The 23,655-nt window shown below is 36.9% G+C and overlaps 1 long non-coding RNA gene across 1 annotated transcript in view; it reads right to left on the bottom strand.

Annotated features, from left to right (window-relative positions):
* The window catches only part of LOC127017545 (uncharacterized), a 166,428-nt gene that overhangs the window by 21,684 nt on the left and 121,089 nt on the right, over positions 1-23,655 (bottom strand). Inside the window, exons 4-5 of the long non-coding RNA XR_007766614.1 lie at positions 4,277-4,413; positions 2,522-2,599 (exon numbers count right to left, since the gene is read on the bottom strand). This is a non-coding gene — a long non-coding RNA (uncharacterized LOC127017545). The remainder of the gene's footprint in view (positions 1-2,521; positions 2,600-4,276; positions 4,414-23,655) is intronic.

Below are 23,655 nucleotides of genomic sequence, written 5' to 3'. Positions count from 1 at the left end.
GAGGTGAAGCAGGTCAGTTTGCTGAGCTCACACAAGTAGCAGTCTACTTCAAACTGAAGAGCTGCCTGCAAAACGTGCATTAGCAGTCAAGTACTCTCTCTATCCATGTATGGTTCTGGGATGAACAACAGAAAACTTACATTGTTGTACCCTTATATACACACATAGTACATATATTCCATGCAAATGAGAGCTAGTTACAATTAGACATATAAAAAACCAGAAAAAGATACAAACATGTTGAGTTATGTATTAAAAAGTTAGGAAACACCAGAACTATTGGGACTTGTAACTCCAATTTGGTCCTGTGTAGAAATATATTGTGATCCAGTCTTTGATTATATGGTTTTTCCATACATTTTCTTCTACAAGACCTGCCTAATTTAGGCTGTGGGTATGTTAGATTGTACAGTCTCTGAGGAAGAAAGGGAATGGAGAAACTTTGTGAAGAAAGAACTGAATGTGCCTTGAAACATTTAGAGATTCTGCCTGTTTCAGTTCTAAAGCTACTTTCTCCTTTGCACTCTGCACATGTATACTGACTGCACATATGACTGGCATAGACGTAAGCATAATAACCTTTTGATATAGTTACTTGCACTTCGGTTCCCATTAGAGTAATGGTCACTTTGGTTTTATGCTTTTAAACATCCTGTATTATAAAAGTATTACTGAAAACTGCAGCTGACTTCAGAGCATACACTGGAGGAAGGATGGGACTCAAACCAGACAAAATAGCCTGTCAGAGTGAAAAACACAGAAACGGCATATTTAAATGACAGCACGCACAAGTGTAGTTATGAGACCAGAGTCAAGGAAGGTTTCGTTGTTCTGAGTTTATATGTCCATTGCTAAGAGGAATGTTTGGATGACCAGTTATGACACTTAAGTAAATCGGCTAAGGATTAGAATTGTTTTTAAATGCAAAATATGGCCCTAGAGTCACATCAATTAAACTACAATGGAATTATTTGAAAGATGCAGTACAGAGCGTGCCCTTGCTGACCTCACTGTTCAAAATGACTTCCATACACAGGCAACAGAATTAGACTTCTCCCAATAATCTCTTCTTTTCATTGACTGCTAAAGAAAGGCTTCTGATTTATGTATACAAACATGCACATGCATAAACATGTGTGCAAACACCCACCCACATATATGTGTGCTTAGGAAAAACACAGTGGCGATAAGCCTTCTCTTGCTGTCATAAATTAGGACAGACATAGAGATCTTGAATACTCCTGAGTCATGAATGTTTGAACTAGAACCACATTATCGTCCTGGAAAGTACGTCTTATGGAAACTGCTATTGCAGAATTAACTAGTGTCTAAATCCCTGCAGGGAAGCAAAACAATTACTCCTAGCCATAGCACAGTTACTGTGTTTGTATTAATGGAGAGAAGAGGACCATCTGCAGAGCCTTCTAATAGGCAGCCGCAATAAAAAAATACCCAAACAATTTAAACAAGTGGATTTTTGTTGCTCTCTTAGAAGCTGCGAAATCCCTGCTTTGGACACTGCAAGACAAGAGAGCAAGATAGTTCAAGTATGGACTAATTCTGCTTTTGCTTTTAGCATTGCATGCATAAAGCAGCAATACCAATTTCACAGGGGGAAATCAGAACGATGAGACACAGATAGCTAGGTAGCTATCAGACAAACCCTGAAAGAGCAGAGCAGATACTTATAGGATGAAAAGAAACTACCAAGGAATGGGAAATGGACTATTTGTGTCCACTTCCATGAACGCTTAGTTTACAAGTCCAAAGGAGCCAATGGAAACCACGGCACAGAGCTTTGGTCCCCAGTCTCTCTGCATTGTGACCTGAAAATTCAATGACAGTTTCAAAGCTATTTAAAGCATATAGTTCATACAAATAAAAGACAAACAGCATTTCAACATAGTAGGTGGTCCATTATCAAGTCTGATGTATAACTGCTTCAAAGCCGTTTGAAACACAGCTGCTTATTACTTATTTGTAAAGGAATATCTTATTAATAAAGATAGAATGAAAAGAATGGATACAGATATGCATATAAATTTAGCCTACATTGAGCTGGGTTGCTACAATTTAAAACTGTATTTGATGTAGTCTAATTAGAAATATTGATTAAAATGAAGCCAGCTCACTGGAAGGATGATGATAATAGACTAATAATAACAATTGATTTTGCTTTGATAAATGAACCAAAATGCAAGCCGATGGTACTTAGATTTTGACCTATTTATGGCCCACATTCCCTTTTCTTCTTTGCTTTGTTGGGTTTCTGAAATTCGTCCAGAATATTGTTAGAATGATAAATCTGAAAAACACATAATTCACAGGAGGATCTGACAACAGCCACTTCTATGATGGCCCATTTTGAAATGCAGAGTTGTTGGGTCCCCCCCTCACTCCACTCCAGCTTTACTGAATTACATGTAGTGTGTGAGCAGCAGTAATAGTAATTAAAAATAATGAGGCCTGCTAGGTCTGCTAATTCTATTATCTTTATAGCATCAGGCTTCAAGCAACTCACCAGCAAAACAGCCCAGATGAGAAATCTCTTCAGAAGGTTCAGTGGTTGTTTACAGTGCAACAGGATAATCTTTCCAGCCTGGAAATAAATAAATAAATAGATAGATAGATAAATAAAATCAGAAAACAAAATCAAAAGCAGACATTAGTAGACATGGTTTAGGGAAAAGCAAAGCTTAATTGGTTGATAATTGGCATAAAACTATTCTATTATTTTTCTCTCCCCACAAGAAAATCTGGGTAACTAAATAAGGTGCTGTATCTTTTTTTTTTTCCTTTGCAAAAACTCTTATTTCTTCATGGAGTAAAATGAAGAGTAGAGTTTTCCATACTCTGACTTTCTGCGTACCCTTATTGACTCAGTGTAAAAACGACAACATTTTCAGGAACCTGCTGCTACTTTCAGCTTTGGTGGAACCAACAACACTCTTCAAACTTGCAGGGTGCTAAAAAATGGAAGTGAGGTGCAGGTCTAAAACAGGACTATAACAGAGTAGGTCCTTTGTCTCTCCAAAACTATTAAACACAGAATTTTATTTTATTGCTGCTACACTCTGATACTGTCTCTGAGCCCCACAAGCTACAAATGATCAGTAGGAGATGTTTTTTGCAGCTCACTAACACTTAATTCCTTACATGACAAGTGAAACAGCAGAATTTCAGTTCCTAGGTTTAACATTTGCAAAACAACTTTCAGAAGGTGATTAAACGTTGTGCAATCTTCCTGTTTCTGCAGGCAACCAAACCCAACAGCCTTCTGGAAAACTATGAATAGGCACCCTCTGGCTCTAGAGTCTCATTCAGCAGCTCATTTGCATTCACTACATCACCAGCTCTCAAGTAATGTCTTTATCCACCATGACTGGAGGCACATTTTCAGTGTTAGAGGTGAAAAGCGCACGTGTGTGTGTGTGTGTGTGTGCGCACACAGGGGCTGAGAGGGGAGCTTGCAGTAGTTAAAGTTTCAATATTTTTTGTATCCTGTATCACAAGGTTTATCAAAGGAAGACAGTGTGGCTCTGATTACAGCATTTAGCCTCACTACAAGCATCCTCAAATCTCCTTTGAATCACGAAGGTGACCGATGTCATTAAGAAACTAAAAAAGTAGCTATTTAAGAAGATGATCACAGTGCATCACAGTTTAAGCACATGGAAACTACATGTTACTATTTAGAAATGTTTCCCAAAAACCTGATCTTCTTGCAGCGGAGTTTAGAAGGTAATCCAAACTGGCAGGCACCGCAGTAGCAGATATTACTTGCAAACTTGGGGTGGGGAATAAAATTCAAAATAAAAACATTCAAGAAATGGAATCTGTATTTTGCATGAAAATCTAAGAAATCTAAATTTTTTTATTTTTAAATGGAACTGAGAATAGAAATACAAAAAGATAATAATTTCTCTCAAGTGTATTTTCATGTTGTTTGGAACATTATACAAAATAATGCCATTGACACTAGATGCCATTTAATTTTGCTATTTAAATGGCAAAATCAAAAACCCAAAATATACCGCAAAACAGATTTTTTTTTTTTTTTTTTTTTTAAATTTCATGACACCACCCTCATTTATTTGGAATGTTTCAACCAGCTCCTGGTCTTTCCACAAATTACTCTAGGATATATTTTAGGATATGTTTTATTTTTAAGATACGTATCTTAACAATAAGGAGTTTGTAGGTTTACTCTTTTTAATGTATTTTTTCTTCTAAGGTTTTTTTAAGATAACTAATAATTCTGAAAAAATGCACTTACCTTAACAGACAAAAATATAGACAACTGCTTTTTCAGGGACATATTTGTACTCCTGGATCAGGAAGATATGCAGCTAAATTCAGTATGAGGCTGCTTAATTAAGGGATTAGGAACAGTGAAATGACTGCATCTTTATCCTGTGTAACACAGTAAAAAAGGTAAAAGAAACAAACAATAAGACAAAAATTTAAAGTTTTGCATGAGAAATAAAAAAGAGAAAACCATACGCTTAACTATTCAATACAAAAAAAACCGGACATTAGCCTTGAGACAATTTTTCCCATATTTCTTCTTTTTTTATTTCCTACAGCAACAGAAATATCTGAATAATAATGCAGATGATATTTATTTCAATAAATAATGTCCTTTGCAGGACTTGCTTTCTCCATGATTTGCTACTATTCTTTCAGCGTGTACACCTTATACTCATATTTCCAATATTTCTATAAAATCATCAAATTCTATACCACATCTTTTTGGTACATACAGTATGTACGTAGTCTTTTCAGAAAATGTGCCCATCCGCATGAGTTGTGTTGCCATCCGTCTGTGGATTCCTCCACATCAGAAGCCACGAGGAGGTAACAGCAAAAGCAAAGGTCAGAGGCCAACAACAGAAATTGAGAACTATCTCATGTATACTTCTATTAAATAGATTAGAAAAATCTTGAAATTCAGCACAAACGAAAGCAAGAATGAGTACTACCTATCTGAGATCGGTAATTAACCCTCTGGGATCTGTGCTTCACTTGCTAGAAACAGCTGGAGCTGAGGGGAACCTGCAGGAGATGCTTACCAGCACCTTTCACATCTAGCAAACACAGTATCATGAGACTCTTCCAGCTGACCTGGACTCTTGACCTCCTTTCCTCCAGAAGTGCACAATCCTGTTTTGCTGGGACTCAGGCAGAAATCCACTACCCCTTCTATCTTATATCCCTACTATCAATATGAATGTTATCTAATGTGGAAGCTGTTATTTTAGGACATATTCACACAAGAATTTTCACGTGGTTCTCCACACATCTCTATATGAACATGGACTTCACTTCCACCCGCTTGGAAAAAAACAGGCTGGCTGTGGTTCTCACGTGCAGAAGAGCAAAGACAAGTCAGCACTCTGTGTTTCAAACACCTCAACAGACTGACATATGTTCAAACACCAACTTCCAAGAATAAAGATCAAACCATTGGACATGCAAGCGTAGAGCAGAATCCTTGATGATTTTAATGGGAGTTTTGAAGAGAGTCTAAGTTCAGACCTGTTATGCATTTGACTTAGCAGTGGTTGTTTAGTTTACCATCTCATTTTTTTTTTATCCTCAATACCCTCTTCCAGCTATCTCATATATCGTACTCATAATTGCTGTGGATTGGAGAATACCATTCTGTGGACTGAGTGGCAATGGAAAGCACAGGAGGAAAGGCACAGATAATTACACTGGTTAGCATTAGTCAGAGTCCAAGGTAGTGCTGGCAGAGAAATGCAAGGAAATATGAAATTGCTTTTCAGCCCAATGCTGGAGAGTTGCCATATGGAACCACAGGGAAGGCGCTCAGGAAAAAATGTATTAAAAACCAAGCAGTATGTTCCAAAGAAAGGCAGCCCATCCCTGCTTCCTTTTAGGGATTCACAATGGAGCACTGGAATTCCTAAAGGAAAAATTCAGTAATTTCAGCTATAACCTCTGAACAAACATAGAAACAACTTCAACAGAATAAAAGAGAAAGCAATAGACCCTTCTGAATATGTGGATTTAGGCAACAGAAACAATCAATCTCACCAGTGCAAGAAAAGAGCACGGGGGAAAGGTATGACTCCAGTGAAACAGATCAGATAGCCACTCTCATTGGGAACTTTCACAGCAATCGTCTGCATCATTGTTACTTTTAATTAAATGCACGTTAACACAATGATGATAAAAGGCTTTTGTGAGATATGAGCAAAATGACATCCTACAGTACTCAACGTGGTTTGTTTGTAAGGAAAGTGTAAAAGTAATAATTATGAAGTTAACTATAAAACCATCTTAATCAAACATCATTACAAGCTGCCACATAAAGCGTGGCCTTACCTTCTGTTCCCAGTACTTTACTCCTACCTTGGGCTCACACTAACGACCATGGTACTGTAACGCGTGCTGGATCAGAAACCTGATTCAACTGAAAACTTACCAAGTAAAAAGGATTGGTTCTCAGGCTGGATCAGGTCCCTTATTCTAGGTTTAGGGCACGATCACACAGACACTTACTCAAGCATGCAGGAGAAACAGGGCAAGCAGCTGGCAGTGATAGGGAGGGAGGGTGGCACTGTCCCTTTCAACAACACTGCAGAATTACGCCAAATGGAGCTGGCTGTATAACCTCAGTCTAGGCATCTTATCTTCTCCAAGACTACAATCAGGCAAATAGCACTGTTAAAATAGGTTCTGCTGAGTAGAACATGCTCCAACATACATGCATCAACTGTATATCCTAAAGCACTTCTAAAATCTACAAAGACAATGACTTCTGTCCCTATCAGCCGAAAAGGCAAAAACACTATTTTCAAATTTGTGAAAGAATTAGAGAGAGGAAATGGCTAGACAAGAACAATTAACGTATTTCTCAATTATGCCTTGATCAAAGTTCATTCCCCATGCACACTAAATACTTACTTTCCAGATGGAAATAGATTAAATTAATTGGGTTAAGCATGTTCTGTTAATGGCACTACAGAAAGGGTATCCACAAACCTACAGTGAACAGGTACAGCAGCTATGTAAGTGAACTGTCTCGGCAAAGGACTACAGAAAGCCCCATTTTTATATATACCAATTACTTACAGCTCTTCCATATAAAGAACAGAAAGAGAATATTTTTCTAAATGGCAACAGCTTCTCATAAGCTCCTGACTATAGCCAACCTCTTTCCACCATTATCAGCCTTGCAAAGCCAGAATTTGTCACTTTGGTATGGAGAGTCTCAGCTTTGCAAATAGACTGCTATTATAATTGCTTTCTGGCTCTTATTAGTGGAAGTTTTAATTTGCTGAGGTTACATATGCCAGAACTGGTCATTCTTCTGAAAGTAATTGTATACATGTTCCCCAGATCCTACAGTAATAGACAGCTCAGAAATATATGCAGTTATGGGAGTCCTACTGAAGACAGTGTTAGAAAGAGCAGCCAGATCCCAGAGCTTAGTCCCCAACATCGCCCAACGGTGTTTAGTGAGGATCCTTTCAAGTGGGTCATCAGGAGACATTCATACAATTGAAAATAAATCAAAATATCATTGACTAGTGTTTCTTATTGACTCTAAGACTAGGAACATGCTTTCTCTGAGTGTGTGCCTAAAATTCTTTCTTTTGATGCTAAGCAGATTGAAATTGGCTTCTTTACATATGATGGGCATAACTGCATGCCTCAGTTTGATATCCATTAAGTAGAATTAAAGCTTATTTCTTTTGTCTGAATGACTACGTTAAGTTGAAATAGCTCTGCCACTGAGAAAAGCAGATGCTGGAGCTGGCCTTCCTAAATTCAAAGCAAAGTCTGCCATGAAATATAATTATGATTTTTTTGTCTTATCTTTGTGCCACTGTGTCCTAAATCTGTACTATTTACAAAAACAAAAGTAGTATCACAAAATACATTTGCTATACTACTTGCTAAAAATTACTTACTGTATCTCAGACTGAACACTTTAATCTGTCTTCAACATAAACATGGAAATCATAAAAATAAAAACCTGTACTCATGTCCTTTACCTTAGCATGCTTTCCAAATTTTACAGAATCTTACCAGATTGAAAATCTGGAAAAAGGTAGAACAAATATTGCCATTAACATATAGTGTGCTACCAGAGCAGAACTGAGGAGATGAGAGTGCTCACAAAAGTCACCTTCACAAGTCAAAAGGAATTCAACTGTTCAGGCTGGTGAGTATGCACCACTGAGGGCACCATTCTGGTCCTGGCTTGGCATGATCCGAGTCCCGACTATGCCAGTTCTTTCCTTCTCCCCCCTCCTATTCATTCCTACTTTCCCCTTTTGCTGTCATTGGCACACACACATAGCCATGCCAAGAACTGGGTTCAGGGAACTGATTCAGCTGAAAATTAGCTGGGGAGGAGGAGAAACGGGGACAATGAGGGTCAACAGGAGCAGCCTGCAATTAGACTAGCTTAAACTAATCTTGAAGCAATACCCTTAGTACCCAAAGAGGCTATTCCTCCCTGTATCTATCAAGATGTGCAAAGAGTCAGCTACCCCATTTAATTGCATAGGCATAGCTAAAAGCTATGAATGAGAAAGGAAGGAGATAGCCTTGTCTGAAACTTTATAATGCAACCTGGTGCACTGTAGACATAATAAAATTATTTGCTAAGCCAGTCCACACATTAGAAGAGCAGCTGCCTAGTGCCTAACTATGAAATTACTCTGTAAATGAAAAGCAGGAATAAAGACTAGCCAAATGGAAAAATACTTCCTGACCCAGCCAAAGAAAATCATTTACAACAGTTTCCCAGTACAGAGAAAGAAAAAAGGGTGCATGCACAGCACTAAGATGTAGAAACTGAAGTTCAGGGTAGTCAGCAAATAATTAGATATTTGAATGGGTGTTTCAAAGACAGTTATCTGGAAGAAAAAGAGGCAGACCTTTTCTTAATATATAGTTTAATGAAGGAGAATACTCAAGATCTAAAATTTGACATGTTAGAACAAGAAACTGATACTGTATTAATATTTATGTTAATGTAAAATCATCTCCATCTCCATACCACCTTTCATTCAGTGATCCCCAATCTCTTTACAAATGGCATACAACTGTTGCAAACCAAGGTTAATTCTCCAAAGTCAATAAAGGGACTATTTTATAAAGTTAGTCCATCCCTAAATGGAACTTAGAGCATTTTATAGGCATGGAAATAGTCACAGATTTGCCCCATCGCATAGCAAACAGAAGAAAGACCCCAAGGTGTCATTCCTTCTGCAGTGAAATAAATGGCAAAAAATAGTATTGGCCTTCCCTGGTGTTTTTCACCATAGTAGTTAGATTCTCAGCAAGTTTAAATTATCTTAATTTCAGTTAACTTAATCGATCTATAGCAATTTACTCCCACAAATGATGTGCCTTAAATATTCTGAGGTACCCATTCAGCTATAACTTGGGGAATTCAATTCTAATTATTATCCTCACTTCCCCCCCCCAAAGTTAGTTTTATACTTTCACCCATAACAGCTGTGGGACTATGGTAAGTAAAAATAAGTGCCTGCCTTCTTAATCTTGTCATCACATGGCTAATTAAAAACATGTCTCCATTTTGGAGGCTCAGGCCTTGGAAAAACACTAGTTTTGGCAGACTCATCCTAGTTGCTAGTATATGTTTATTCATGTTATGCAGCTTTGGATTGATAGCGTTCTGCACACAAGAGGAACAAGAGACATAGTATTTTCTACAGATACACATGGGGAGAGCTGAGAGTGTAATTTGCACTGTATTGCCTGCACCATACTCTTAACAAGAAAAATGCTGTTAATATAAAAATTCTGCACTTGGCTACAGTCAGTTTTTTTTTTTTTCTTTATTTTTTTCAGCAGCTCTATCAATTTAATAGAAGCCTCAGGTCTTTCAGATGAATGCTAAATATATACAGATTGAAATAAACAAATATAGGGACCACATATGGTCTGTTGACCCACTGGTTCTCTTGGATGCTGCAACTGAAATAAGTATTACTGAACATTATCCCTGACTCACCATGGGACAACCAAGAAAAAATTTTCTCAAAGTCATATTTTAAGATCACAGTAGAGGTAGGGGTGGAAGCCAATTCCCCCAAACTTCTAGTGTGCACCTGAAACTTTTGAGAGTTGCATATTTTCAAAAAGAGATCTGGAGTTTCAAAGGAACAACAGATACAATCGAATTGGCAATCACTGCTTCAGATAAGGATCCAGCTCTCCCTAACTTCCACATCCACTTACTGGATGCATCAGGCTTTTTCATTGCTTAAGTTTCATGAGGTGTGCAAAGCTCAAGTCTTGGCTCTCCATCTGAACACTAAAAAAATTGTACCTGTCAACAAGGTAGTTTCAGTGACTCAGTAAGTGATAATCTTCCCTCTGCTACAACCTATAAAGAACTTCATTCACAGAAATAAAAAGAGAAGCCTTTATTACCTTTTAAATGTGATAAGAAAAAAATACAAGCACACTGAAGTATTAAACCCATTCTTATTTGTGCATGTTTTGTCAGAATAAGAGTGCTAGCCCTCTTATCTATGCAAATTATCATTTTAGAATTTGTCCATGACAGTTACATGCCTCCCATCATTTTGCAACATAAACCAATTCAGCAGGTTATTTGGATTTCCCGTGTAACAAAAAAATCGTGTCATAGCACTATTGGTAGTGAAATATCTGGTATTATCAAAGATTATGACAGTATGTATGAAGGCTCGTGTTCCCAGGACTAAATAGAACAGAATACTGAGAAGCAACAAAAAAGATGTTTAGAAGCCAGTAATAAAAATTAGTTGATATATGCTAGTACAAGAAGGTGATATCTGTTTCCTGTGGCATATAGTGTTTCTTTCCCCTCTTCCACTTATAAGCCAGGGAAAACATTGACACAAAAAAGCCATAGCAAAAAAAAAAAATTCAGTCATGTACAAGAAAAAATAAATTCTAATATTTTTATATATCTATATCTATCTTTTATCTGAGACATTCACCTTTTGACTGCTTGAGATGCCTGTCTGGAAATGTGAATGTTTGGTAACCACATCTACTGTGAAGCAGGAAACAGAGACAAAATCTTTTCCTACAAAGTGAAATGGAATGAAAATGAGTTCTATAAGCTCAATTGTAGATTGCGTAAGCCAAAGCTGACTCAATTTCTTTCTACAGTTAACAAATTTAATCAACACCCTGTCACCAACTGACTTTCTGAGAAGACTTCTGAGATTTAATGAGCTCAACTTAGAAGTGCCAATGGACCAATATGGACATGGGAATTAGTCAAGACTTCCGCAAAACAAAAAAATTACAGAAAACATACTGTTTGGCAGAAAATGAACTCAAATTTATCTGAGAATATGGTGCTCTCTGGAGAGAAAGTAATAAAGAAAGCATTAAATTTTGCCAGTCCTACTGAAAAATTGCCAATTAGAGACATTAATGTAAATAATGAATTAAATATAAGTTTTAGAAGAAAAAGAAAAGATATAAATTTATTCCTTAACAGTAATTTCTTCTGCTATTCTCTAAAATTCTAGTGAACACAAACAAACTTGCAGACAAGAATGGACGTTTCTTCCACCAAAATCAGAGGAGAGGTGGAGGGAGCCCATATACATCTTAGCAAACTAATCTATAGTCCTCTTCTTAGGAACATCTTTTTACACATCATCAATGTTCTACTTGTTTATGAATTCAACATTTAAACTTTTCTCAAATGTTTCAGAGTACATTATATTTTTGCAGTGTTGATTCAGAATAATAATGGATTCTTGCTATTTTTATTCAGAGACAAGAAACAATATCACAAAATTTGAGAAGATTCTATTCTTAACAAATGATACAATTGAAAAATGCAATTATAGGATATTCCATCAGGAAATTTTTACTGGGATACAACTGATTATGGCCCTTCAACAGGAACAGAATTAATACTATAAATTCTAGGGAAATTTAAAGAAAAGAGTCTGTAAAAATAAATTGGAGGAAGAAAAAAACAGCACAGAGAGGTTTATTGAAATGAGAATGGCTGATACAATTAAAGCTGAATAAAATATCCAATTTACAAGGAAAAAAATTAAGAAATATGACTACATTTTGCTACCTGTTAAGCTTTAAGAGATACTTAAAACCTATTTGAGTTACCACAGCACGTGAGAGTCCGATCATGGAACCAGCCCTGTTATAAACTGGGCAAACTCTAAGCAAAGGAACAGTCACGTAGCTAGAGTATTCAGCGTAAGCGGAAGACGACAGACACGGAAGGACCAAGATGTGGCTTTAAGGCATTTCAGTACTTTGATGCTTTCTGGAAGAGATGATTACAGTAATAACTGGCTGTTTTGGTTGATATTACTGGATGAAACATTGCGGTACTTGGCTAATTTTTACTCAGCTGAGCTGCCAACTGACTGTATGGTATTCATTCAGTATCAATTCAGTTTTGGCCCAGGGTTTTCATTACTGAATTTCTGTTTGGATAGTCTCAGATGTGGTGAGAATGTCAGTATGCTAAGGTTTCTGTTGGAAGGCTTTTTATACACATTTATGGGAGCTTTCGTGTTTGTGACTTCAAGCAGAGTATTATTCAGTGCTACAGTGAGCATAATTAAAATGCGCGACTTAAAAAGTTCAGGTTTTTTTTCTTAAACAAAAATAAGACTTACCAGGTAGTAATGCAAAACATTAAAAACAGGGTTCATAGTTCTGGAAGAACCTACATTAAACCCAGCCAGGCAAAACTACAGTGTCACTAACCTCTGTCCGGCACGCAGCGACCTGGCTCTCGCCGCTTACTTCCTACTGCGGTGGGAGCACACCGCGCCAGCTTGTTGCTGTGTGTTGGACTCCTCTGAAGGCCAAACTCAAAATCATCAATCAGTAGGAGCCTTTTGGCACTCTGTGAAGCTGTAGCAGGAACCAAAACAGCCGTTAGTCATCGTTTAATAGGCTTTTTAATACTAGTGTGATGAATGATACTTTTCAGCCTGCTTCTGCCTCCTCTCCCCAGCTTTCCTCATCTCCCAGAGAAAGGAATCAGAGGAAAAAGAGAAAAACAGTAAGGTACGACACATGGTAGCTGATATCCCATCATTGACGCTAAACTGGGACTTCAAAATGGTGCCTCTGGTTAACTGCAAAGTCCCTACAAAACTGCCACAGGGAGAGACTGAGGCATGAAGCTAATGTCAACCTAAGCAGCAACTTTTTTCCCTTCCCAGTAACTCAAAAATTTTAGGTCTTTTCTTTGTCTCTTCTATGCCTTTTTGCCATTAAGACAATCTATCTAAGAGTATGTCACATCACATTTACTTTTAGCAAAGTAAGCAACATACTTGTAGCAATAAGGTGACTGACAAAAGACAACTTCATGATGTATTTAGACTAAGAATTTTTACCCATATCCCACAGCCGGCTACAAACATTTTAACATTGATTTGAAAAGCAAACAAAATTTTTTATTCTTCCACTATCACCACGAAGACATATGCAGGTTAACTGTGTACTAACAACTTCCCTGACCACCTCTATCTCAAATAGGTATTGTAGATGTAAGATTTGCATGCAATCTCATGTTTGCACTTTGTAAAATTGTTTTGGGCTTTTTTTTTCTGTTTTGGTGTTTCGGTTATGGGGTTTTTTTAATTCAAAACAACTGCTAAACCAAGCTGCACATGTAATTACTAGATCAAGTGTATGCAAACTGCATCTATATGTCAAGCAGTTTGCACTATCACAGGCAGAGTAACTGGGCATGAAAAGCCAAGATTTTTGATAAACACCTAGAAGTCTCCTTTAATAAAATCCAAAGGCTGTTTATTCAGATATGTAATAGTCCTGCACATTCACCTACAAGAGGAGCTTTTGTTTAGAGGGGCTCTTGTTTAAAAACAAATTATTATCACTTTCTTCAATGTATTCTAAACTGAGGAATTTTTTTTTCTAAGGGCTTGATTACAGATTAATTCTGCTGACCTGCTTTAAAGTACGCATTCTCAAATACTGCCAATAAACAGGCCAATAACTTGATTCAGGAGGGCAAAATCTGTGTTTTCTATATACCAAAATTGATCCTTCAATGAAAACAAAAGGAACAGGCAGCCTTGTTTTAAACAAAAGACAACTTCATCCTGCAGGCTGTTCTCTGCAGACATTAGATAACAGATTTTCCATTTATAACTCATGATAATTTATGTCTCATCAACATTCTAAAGGAAAAATGACCACAAAATTAAATCCACACCAATGGGCAGCAAGAGGAGACCGTTTTTCTCCTCCCTAGATTTGTTTTTGCATTGCTCTACAGCTTTACATTGCTGCACCCTCCATGTAACATTGAAAGAAACAATGAAATCCCCAGTGAGGGCTTTCACTGTTTTCCATTTTCCAAGGTGAATATGTTGGTTGAGAAAGGGATTGGAAGGATTTAGAAACTTGCTCTAAACTGGGGAACTGGTGAATAGCTGCTGGCAGAGGCAGATACAAACTCAGCAAGTTGGGTAGGAGCAGACACAGCTCAGAAGTCTGGGAAGTTAATGTAAATGCCCCTGTTGCTGGGTCTTTAGAAGGCTTGTGCCTTTCCAGGGCAGTTGCTCCACAGGGCCACAAACACAGGGTAAGTTTTTCAATTGCATTTTTTCAAATGTAACGTGCATTGTAATGTAAATTGCTGATATTTCTTCCTCATGTCAGTACAAAATGAAAATGCATTATTTACACTAAAATAAAGTGATAGGACACAAAAAGAGCACAGTGAGAACATAACATAAATGTAAACAAATGCATACTATGTGCAGACTTGAAGGTCATCATTTGAGACTTCAGATGACTAAGATTTTAACTGAAGACTTAATACCTTCCTAAAAGCCTAAGAAGAGACCTTGCAAATATATATGGTACAGATGGAATGGAAAACAGAGCCAGTCTCAATGACTTGCAAGCTAGTCAAAAAACAGTCAGCAGTAAAACAAGTACACAGTGAAGTTACTTTAGGAGAAAGCTTAATCTATTAACTATTTAGTCACTCACATGAGGCTAAGCATTGTCCCAGGGAAACGAGACAGAGGCATAAATTGCTACTTCAATTTAAATGGAAATCCTAACCACTCCTTTGGCTAGTGCTTTGCACATATGTAAATGTCAACAACAAATTTCAAAACAAATCCTGTGTTGGGTTACAAAAACACTGTGAAGACAATACACAATCAACTGTTCTTCCTACTGGAGCACCAAAATCAGTAACAGTGACTGAACTGATTTAAAAATCACACTGAACACCGTCATGCTCATATATACAACCGGAAACATGTATTTTTTTTAAACAACTGTGACTAAACGAGACCATATTAAAAGACATTGGGGGAGGAAATCCTTTCTAAAAAATTGATCAGCAAAATAATTTACAATTAAATTAAAATTAATTTTTAAAATTTAATTAAATTAATTTAAAACTCAATGTTATGTAATTAAAACATTAAATCAATTGGTCAAATTGTTAGCAACCAGTAAAATAAATCAAAGCAACTGTTGCAGAAACAGTTCAGAATGACAAAGACTCATTAATAACTTTAATATTTACCATGAAAAGTGACACACATTCAAAGAGGAAATTACTTAAGTAAACAAACAAGATTGGGAACAAAATGGTGAAATAAATCTTTCTTAAAAAATTGAAACAGCTAAATCTGAATGAAGTATTAAAGGTCCAATTTGGCAGAATAGTTCAAAATGTATTTTTAGTTAAATCTGAATCTTTGCTTATTGCAACTCCATGCTTTCTATTTTTATACTGTGAAGGAAGGAAAACCGTTTTCCTATTCACAGGTTTTAGGAAAAGTTATTTTGGTTTCTCAAAAGAAAGAGACAGGGGCAAAACAACAGACTTAAAAAGAACACTTGCAAGCCACTTCACCTCCTGGGTAGAGCTGATACTGAAAGGTCAGGAACATTTTCATTAAAAACAAAGCTTAAAAAAAAAACTGTACTGATATTCAAACTGTGGACAAGCCCCACTGTATAACTTACAACCGCACTGCCCCAAGAAGTGTGACTGCACCAGTGTAATGTTTGGTACAAGTAATAAAAGAAACAAATTTCTTCATAAACTCTTAAAAAGTTCTGAAAAAAAATATGGCAGCTCCCTGTCCGGATCTAGTAATGCCACAGCAAGCAGCTTAGAGAATCTAATCAGACTATCTGTTTTTCCAAATGGAGCAGATACACAGGAATCAATCACTTCCAGTCCAAAATAGAAGTATTCTTCCTAGTGTCCTTTACTAAAATTAATACTATACCTATTAATGAGCATGAACAGTGCTTACAAGCAGCTGCATTAGGGTGTAAAGTTAGTTTTAAATGTGCGTGTCTGGTCCCTTATCAGTGAGTTGCAGAGGGCAACTGGTGGTTAATGTCTCATCTCCCGATGAGAACTCAGGATGAGCAGTATCAGAGCCACTGCAAAATGGCTTATCATTAAACCATCATGCTCCTGTCTCAGTTTACAAAATAGAAGTCTTTTTCCATACGTGGAGGAGAAAAACAGAAGAAATTGACAACACTGGTGGGTCCTTTAACACACATGGGTGAGAGAAAACAGTCATTTAAAATAATTTCAAAAAATTAATCCAGTTCGCTGAAGAAATAACATTAAAAACGAAAAGAGTTGTAGGGAAGAGAGAGAGTGCCACTAGCAAGGTCTGTATAACTTTGCCTTAAAGCTGACTTGCCCAAATAATCTTATACCGAGCATTCCCTGGCCTGTTAATGCAAATGTCTAAAGCCCTAGAAAGAAGCATGAAGCCATAAATAAGTGATATTTAACCAATAAGATGTGACACACAAATAATTTCTGGACCATTAATGAATGTCTCAGGTGCATTGTAAAGCATGGGGCCAGAGGTCTAGATTGCCTTATCTTTCTCATAAAACAGGAATTATGAAAAATGTGGGAAGAGGGCATCAGGGAAGAGTCATACTCCTCTGTTTCCAGAGGGATGCCATGGTTAAAATATGGCTCATAGCCAAGATGAGAGTTCTATTTTTGGTCAAAGACTAATTAATTTCTTGGATATGAAAGGTGACTGTATCTTGGTTTACATTTCAAGGTTTACCTTTCACCAGTCACTACATTAATTTATAACTTTTTATGCAGTCTGGCACATGGATTTGGGAGCTTTCCACTCTCATTCATATTTACCACCAAACCAGAGAGCAACTTAAACTATTTGCAGAAACATCTATGGGAACTAGAAATCGACAACCTTTTACAAAGCTATAGCAAGGACAGTTGCTCAGGATACCAAGGAGAAGGAAGACGCCAATCTTCAATAGCAGAACTTTCTCTAGTCCCATGAAGCATTTTGATGAAATATATAGTCACCATCTGCATTTTTTTCTCAGTAGCCAAGTCTGTCACTGGGTTTTGTAAGCTGATCCTTTTTGTTCTTGTATTTACTACAGGGGCCTTTGTGTCCTTCCCCTTTGCACGCTCGCTACCTTCAGGGACACCTTTCTCCCCTCTCCCTTGTAGCTACACCACAAAGGCGGGGTGTTTGCAATGTCATTACAGCAGTTTGCAACTTCAACGTTACAATCAAAATCTAAAAGAAACCTTAAAAACTATCCCCCAACTTCTAAATCTTCAGGTGGATTGATTCAACATATATGTTTATTTCAGTGGTGCAAATCAATAGTAAGTGCAGAAAAAAAAAATTTGCCCTTTTATTTGGGCAACATAGTCATTTTCACATCTCAATATCCATATTACCAAGCAGGTATGTTACACACTTTTTATTTACCATTATACTATGGAGACAGATAATGATTAGAAATAGCACATGATCAGGATTATCAATTTGCCTTTTAAAAAAAAATTTACAGTTTATACTAGTTTTTCAACAGGGGAACTAAAAAAAGTAGGAACACCTTTATAGACAATTCAGCCCACAGAGCATTCAAATTTCTATGAGATGCTCTGTTATTCAGATTGCTAACATGTTCATTGTATAGAGAAGGTAATTTTGTTTGACAGCAATAACATTTTATTTCTAGTAAGCAACTTGTTTCTCCTAACTGTGTAGCTGTAAAGAGCTGTGAGAAAAACCTGAAAGTACAAGATATTCTTATATGTTTGTCTTGAATTTCAGCTACAACAAAATACCCAAAGGATTTTATCTGACACTTTAATCTCAATATTGATTAGGGGAGATGAAGGAATTTGTTGAGCTTGTTGTTTTTAAACTGTGATTTTCTACAACATCGACATTGTGACTCCCATTTGTTGGCTGTCTCAGATACAGATCAACAAAGAAATACTTAGTTGTAACAAACCAACCAGCCTCCACAGGCACAGGGAAAAAGCCAGAAAGTTAGCCTCAGTCCTCAGCCAATTCTCAAGGTAACCTCTGAACAAAGCACTTGATTAAACAGATGTGACTGAGGTTAGAGGTGAATAACCCATGTTCTGATCTCTTTGTAGGTCGAAAGCCTTCTATTATCCAAACGTACCCATTCCAGAAGAGAAGAAAAAAAACACCTAGCAAAGAACTGTGTTCTTTGAATTCCACGTTTCCTTAAATTCCACATTGAAGCAATAGTTTACTACTGACCAGTAACTTAGGAGCACATAAAATAGTACATTGATAGAGTAGCTTGGAAAAACGTTACATAGCCCATTCATCACAGGTTTGTGTATCTACTACATAAATATTTCATATTTCTAAACAAATGCTTGCCAGTCTTTAAAGCAACAAAATAGTTAAAAGTGCAAAGCTGACACCAGGCTGGATTAAACAATTTCCCAGCAAATTACCCAGCAAAAGTCTGTGGGGATTTCTAGCGCACACCATGATGTCACACAGCAGCTGTACAGGAGGGAGCTCTGCTGAAAGGCCACTGACAACACACGAGACACGCTGGGGAGAATGTTCTTTCTGACTTGCCTGCTAATCCTCGTTCTCACAGCTGACAGCCCTGACACCTCAGACAAGGCTGAAAATTAACTGTCGTTATAAAACGAGTGAACAAGAGTCTCATAAAGTTGAACGGGCTTTGAGCTTATGAATTCCGCTGGCAACTCATCTTTGAGCAAGGGACTCATAAAAACTTTTTTTAAAATGCAACTTTTCTAAGAATTAGTGTCCCTTTTTCAGAATTTTTTGACAGAGGTTACAGGTCTTTTCTTTTGTTTCACATTCTCATGAAACAAGTCATCTGCTAAACAGCTTAGGTCTTAAAATGCCTGAAAGCAGAAAGAACACACACATTTTTCTTCTAAAAGCCCCAACTCAGTACATTTTAGGATTATTCTAATTAGGATTGAATTTCCCTATTTTGAGAAAGAAAAAAATATTTGTAACCAGTGTTCATGGGACTGAAAGTAATTGCATCTTTGTCAGAGCCTTATGAAAGAAAAACAACAGAAACAGCATAAGTCTGGGTAGACAAGTGGCCTCATAAGGAAGGGTTGCTGGATAGTATTCTGCCGCAGAACAAAAACTACATGTGCTTTGTAAGAAATGTGTTTTTACAAATCGCCTGAAAGTTGTCCTGGAGGTACCAGAGGGCAGAGGAAAGAGGGTGCTGGCTAATGAACCATAGAATTATGAAAGGTGGAAATGAAAGAGACATATTAGGTTAATATCCAATCGTGCAATAGCTGTACATGGTTCCCTAGAGTACATTTTCCTGACATTTTTCTCAGTCTCTTTTAAATGTCTGAACCTAGCAGGTTCCTATCTCTTCTCTTGAGATTCAGTTCCACTGTCTAATTAAACTCCTGTCAGGAAACTTTTCTTGATGTTCAGCCTAAATTTCTCCCTTCTCAATGACAATACATTATTCCAGGTTACAACATCTTGTCCTTTTGCAAGAAGAGAAAATATTCTTAATTTTTAATGTTTATCCTTCACAAATAGTTATTAACAACTATGTTCTTAACTCTCTGTCAATTGGCCAAGGTTTAAACATACAGATACCACAAACCAGCCATCATGCTAGTTTTTTCTCTGCAGTCCCTGAAATTGCATTACATTTTTTAATGCTGAGATTCCCATACAAGGGGGGAGGTAGGCAGGTGGCTCATAGACTATTTTCCCCCAAATAATCCTATTTGTTCCTTAAGCAAAAATCGATGTTTTTGAAAATGAATGAAAAAGAAAAAATTTCCACAGCTGCTCTATCAGGATTCTGGTTTCTCAGTTTCTGCTTTAAACCTAAGAGATACACAACTTCCTTCTAGTTTATGGCAATAATTTGGATTACAATAGCCTTTCCACTGGATGACCATGGAACAAAAGCAACTGGCTGATAATATTTCAGTCTTTAGTCATTCTGAGCTTTCCTTGTGTTGTCAGTATAACTGGAATACAAATAGCTGTAGCATGCTGCATGAGTATGCAGCATATAAACAGTCAAAACTATTAGTCGTGTATTAAGTATATACACAAGTCTTGGCAGGAGACAAAAAAATCCAGCACACAAACACACACTTAATAGAAAGCCTTTCAGAACTGATCTGCCACTGCACGCGCAGTTTAATGGGACTAGATCTGTAGGGGTTTTTGAAACAAACTTTGTATTTTTTTTATGTTCTTTCCCAATACTCATTCAAATCCAAATTCAAATCACATTCTATCACAATACTTAATTGCTTAATTCCTGACATAATCTTGGCACATATAAAATAGGGCACAGGTTGAGATACATCATTTTGAAGCAGCAAATAAAAATGTATTTAGTTTTTAATTTGCAAAGCAATTTTTCTTTACCAGCTTGGGTAATGTCTTTGGAACAGTTGCCTACATAATAATCTATCATGGATGTTGATATTTTTAAGCAATAAAATTTAACATCTGCCAAAACCATGGTCTTTGTTAAAGGAAAAATAGACTATAGTGCACAAAGGAACTATCAAACATGCTGACTGAATAAAGATCCAAAAATATTTATGAAATCTATCAAGTTTTTCAGATTTTTAATCTCTTTTTGTTTTCTTATTTATTCCTAGAGATTGTAAACTATGGATACTGGTGAATTATTTATTCCTATAAATTGTAAACTATGGACACCCTCAAATTTTTAAAGGTTTTCTACTTCAAACTGAAGATTGAAAAAGAAATCAGAAAGCTATTCTTCTATTATAGATACCCTGCTTTTATATTGTTTTCTTCTTATGTATCTGGTGAGAGTCAAGACAAAGGAAGTATTAGGGGAAAAACACACCAGTAAAAACTGTATGCATTTATTGTTGCTCAGTAACAGCCACACAGAAGACCAATAGACAAAAATTTGGAATAAGTCTGAACCAGCTGGAAAGGGAGGGGATCTTTGCTCAACAGGCCAGGTGCATTGCACGCTGGCTGTGGGCTTTGTCTTTTTTTTGAATGCTGCAAACAGGATACTTAGCCATCAATATTTTTCAGTATGACTCTTTCTATGACTTTTTTCCAAATCTTTACCTTATTTCCCATTAGACTTACAGTATTAAATAGCAATTTCATGTTGTACATAGGACTATGAAAGTAAAGAATGAACAAGCATCATTGCAATTACCTAAAAAAGGGTTATAAATAGGAGTGAAAATGAGAAAGCTAATGGTTTCATTTACCTGCCACAAAAACTGAGTTGACTTTACCTAAAACACCTTCAGGGTCAAGAGGCTCTGCAGTTTTAGTCAGTTCCCACAATGAAGAAGAAAAAAGCACATAGTTTGCATTAAAGCCAACACAATGATGCACTTACAGTGGAAATCTGAAACAATGACAAAAGACGACATTAGGAAATATTTAGCTCAGCTACCTTTACATAAGAAATCTGTATACAAATTTACAATGAAAAGGATTAAATGGAAGCTTATTTAAGGTCTCTTTCTGCTAATGTCATTGCCTAAACATACGTTTTCTTTATTCTTCACTCTTTTCCTTCTCCCGCACTAATACTACTAGTTTACTGGGACACAAATATATTTTAATTTACATTTAGCTAACATTAACTTTCTTGGTAGTTGGAAGCGTTTATGCGGTAGAGAGGAAACAGAAAGCGTATGCAAGCATCGGAACAGTTTCCAGTTCTTTTACCTTCTGTACTTTGTGCTCCCTCTATACAAACACACACATTTAAATATCAAACTACCTTCTGTACTTCCTGCTCTCTCTGTACACACACACACACTTAAATATCAACTTTTTACATTTAATAATCTCTGGTTTAAGACCTCATGTAATTAACAAAGGCCAAATTGTTACAGCAGTAGCTAGAGCCAATTTGGGTAATTAGGCTTGGGTGAATTTAGAATGAACTAGTTTTAATGATAGGTAAAAATGCCTCAAAGAGAGTCTAAATATATAATCTTATATAGCGACGTCCATATGTATAATGGAAAAAGGCATACAATAATACAAGTATATTTAAAATTTTAAGCTTAATCTTTAACTGAATGTTGGGAGAAAAGGTGGCATTATTTTTAATGGATGGGATTGTTCACCTACCAGACTATGTGTACGTGGTACATGATGAGACCCTGAAAATCATCAGTAGGATACTGAGGTCGCGTTTACTGCGTTTCTTCAACAGATCTGCACAGACCCATTTCCTGCCCTATACGTGGGAGAGCTCAAGCCCGGGCTGAACGCCGGCTGTCCTAGCCGCAGCCTCAAGGGCACGGCAGGCTAGCAGCCAGCAAGTGTTCAGAAGCTTGCAGGACAGACACGGGCCAAATTTCTCCCTCTGAGGACAAGTAAGCTCATTGCTGTTGTTGGCTATTAGTATACCAGTGACTTTTTTTTTTCCCCCTTTTAAATTAGAAACACGCTTACAAGAATTCTCTCAGACAAATGTCTGAAGAGCAAAGCAGGGGCCAGAAACTTAATTCTAACCATGCCTAACCCTAAATCCGATAATAATTAAGGCCTAGCTCTCTGTTTTTTTCCTGCTTTTTGACACAGTTTATTGACCAATATCCATCTTCATGGATCACTGAAAGAACTCAGTAGGTTGCTGAGTAAAGCTGGAAGGCACAGACCATTCTTGCTTCCAGTCCTGCAGCATTAAAAGTGTCATGTGTATACAGTTAAAAGCTACTGACCATTATTTTCCACTTTGGAGAACACAATACAAAGGCCTGCTCCAAATCCCATTAGTACTTTCTGGATTTGTGTTCATTTGACATTACGCTACTTTTGAATCAGGCTTTACATTCATAAATATCAGAGAGTATTGCTGAAGAAGTGGCCTGCATGTGAAGTGGCCTGCAATCCTTGAACAAAGCGCACCTTGCTCCCCCATCATCATTATTCACCAGGCATGGCAGAATGAAGGGCTGAAAGGATCAAAGAGCAGAGCAGCAGCAGTATCTACTAATAATTGACAGTGTAAGCAACACCACTAATCAAGGCCAAAATACAGGACATCGTAAAGGACAGACATTCAGGTTCTCTGGCTTAGCTGACATAATTTAAACTGGGACCAGTCAAGCAAAATGAAGGAAAGTCCTTCAAATATAAGGAAAGTTTTAAGTAAAATATGCGAGAGCAAAGTTGCACTTGCTAAAATTAAAAATAAAACTGAACATGAAGCAATTTCAGCTAACATTATGCTGTACTGATATGATCTGAACCTTCTTCTTACATAATAGATAACTGATTTCATGCATAAAAA

Source organism: Gymnogyps californianus, chromosome 6 (assembly GCF_018139145.2).
Source record: "Gymnogyps californianus isolate 813 chromosome 6, ASM1813914v2, whole genome shotgun sequence".
Taxonomy (NCBI): Eukaryota; Metazoa; Chordata; class Aves; order Accipitriformes; family Cathartidae; genus Gymnogyps; species Gymnogyps californianus.
The sequence above is the reverse complement of the archived record's forward strand: the minus strand, read 5'-3'. Positions and strand labels throughout refer to the sequence as shown.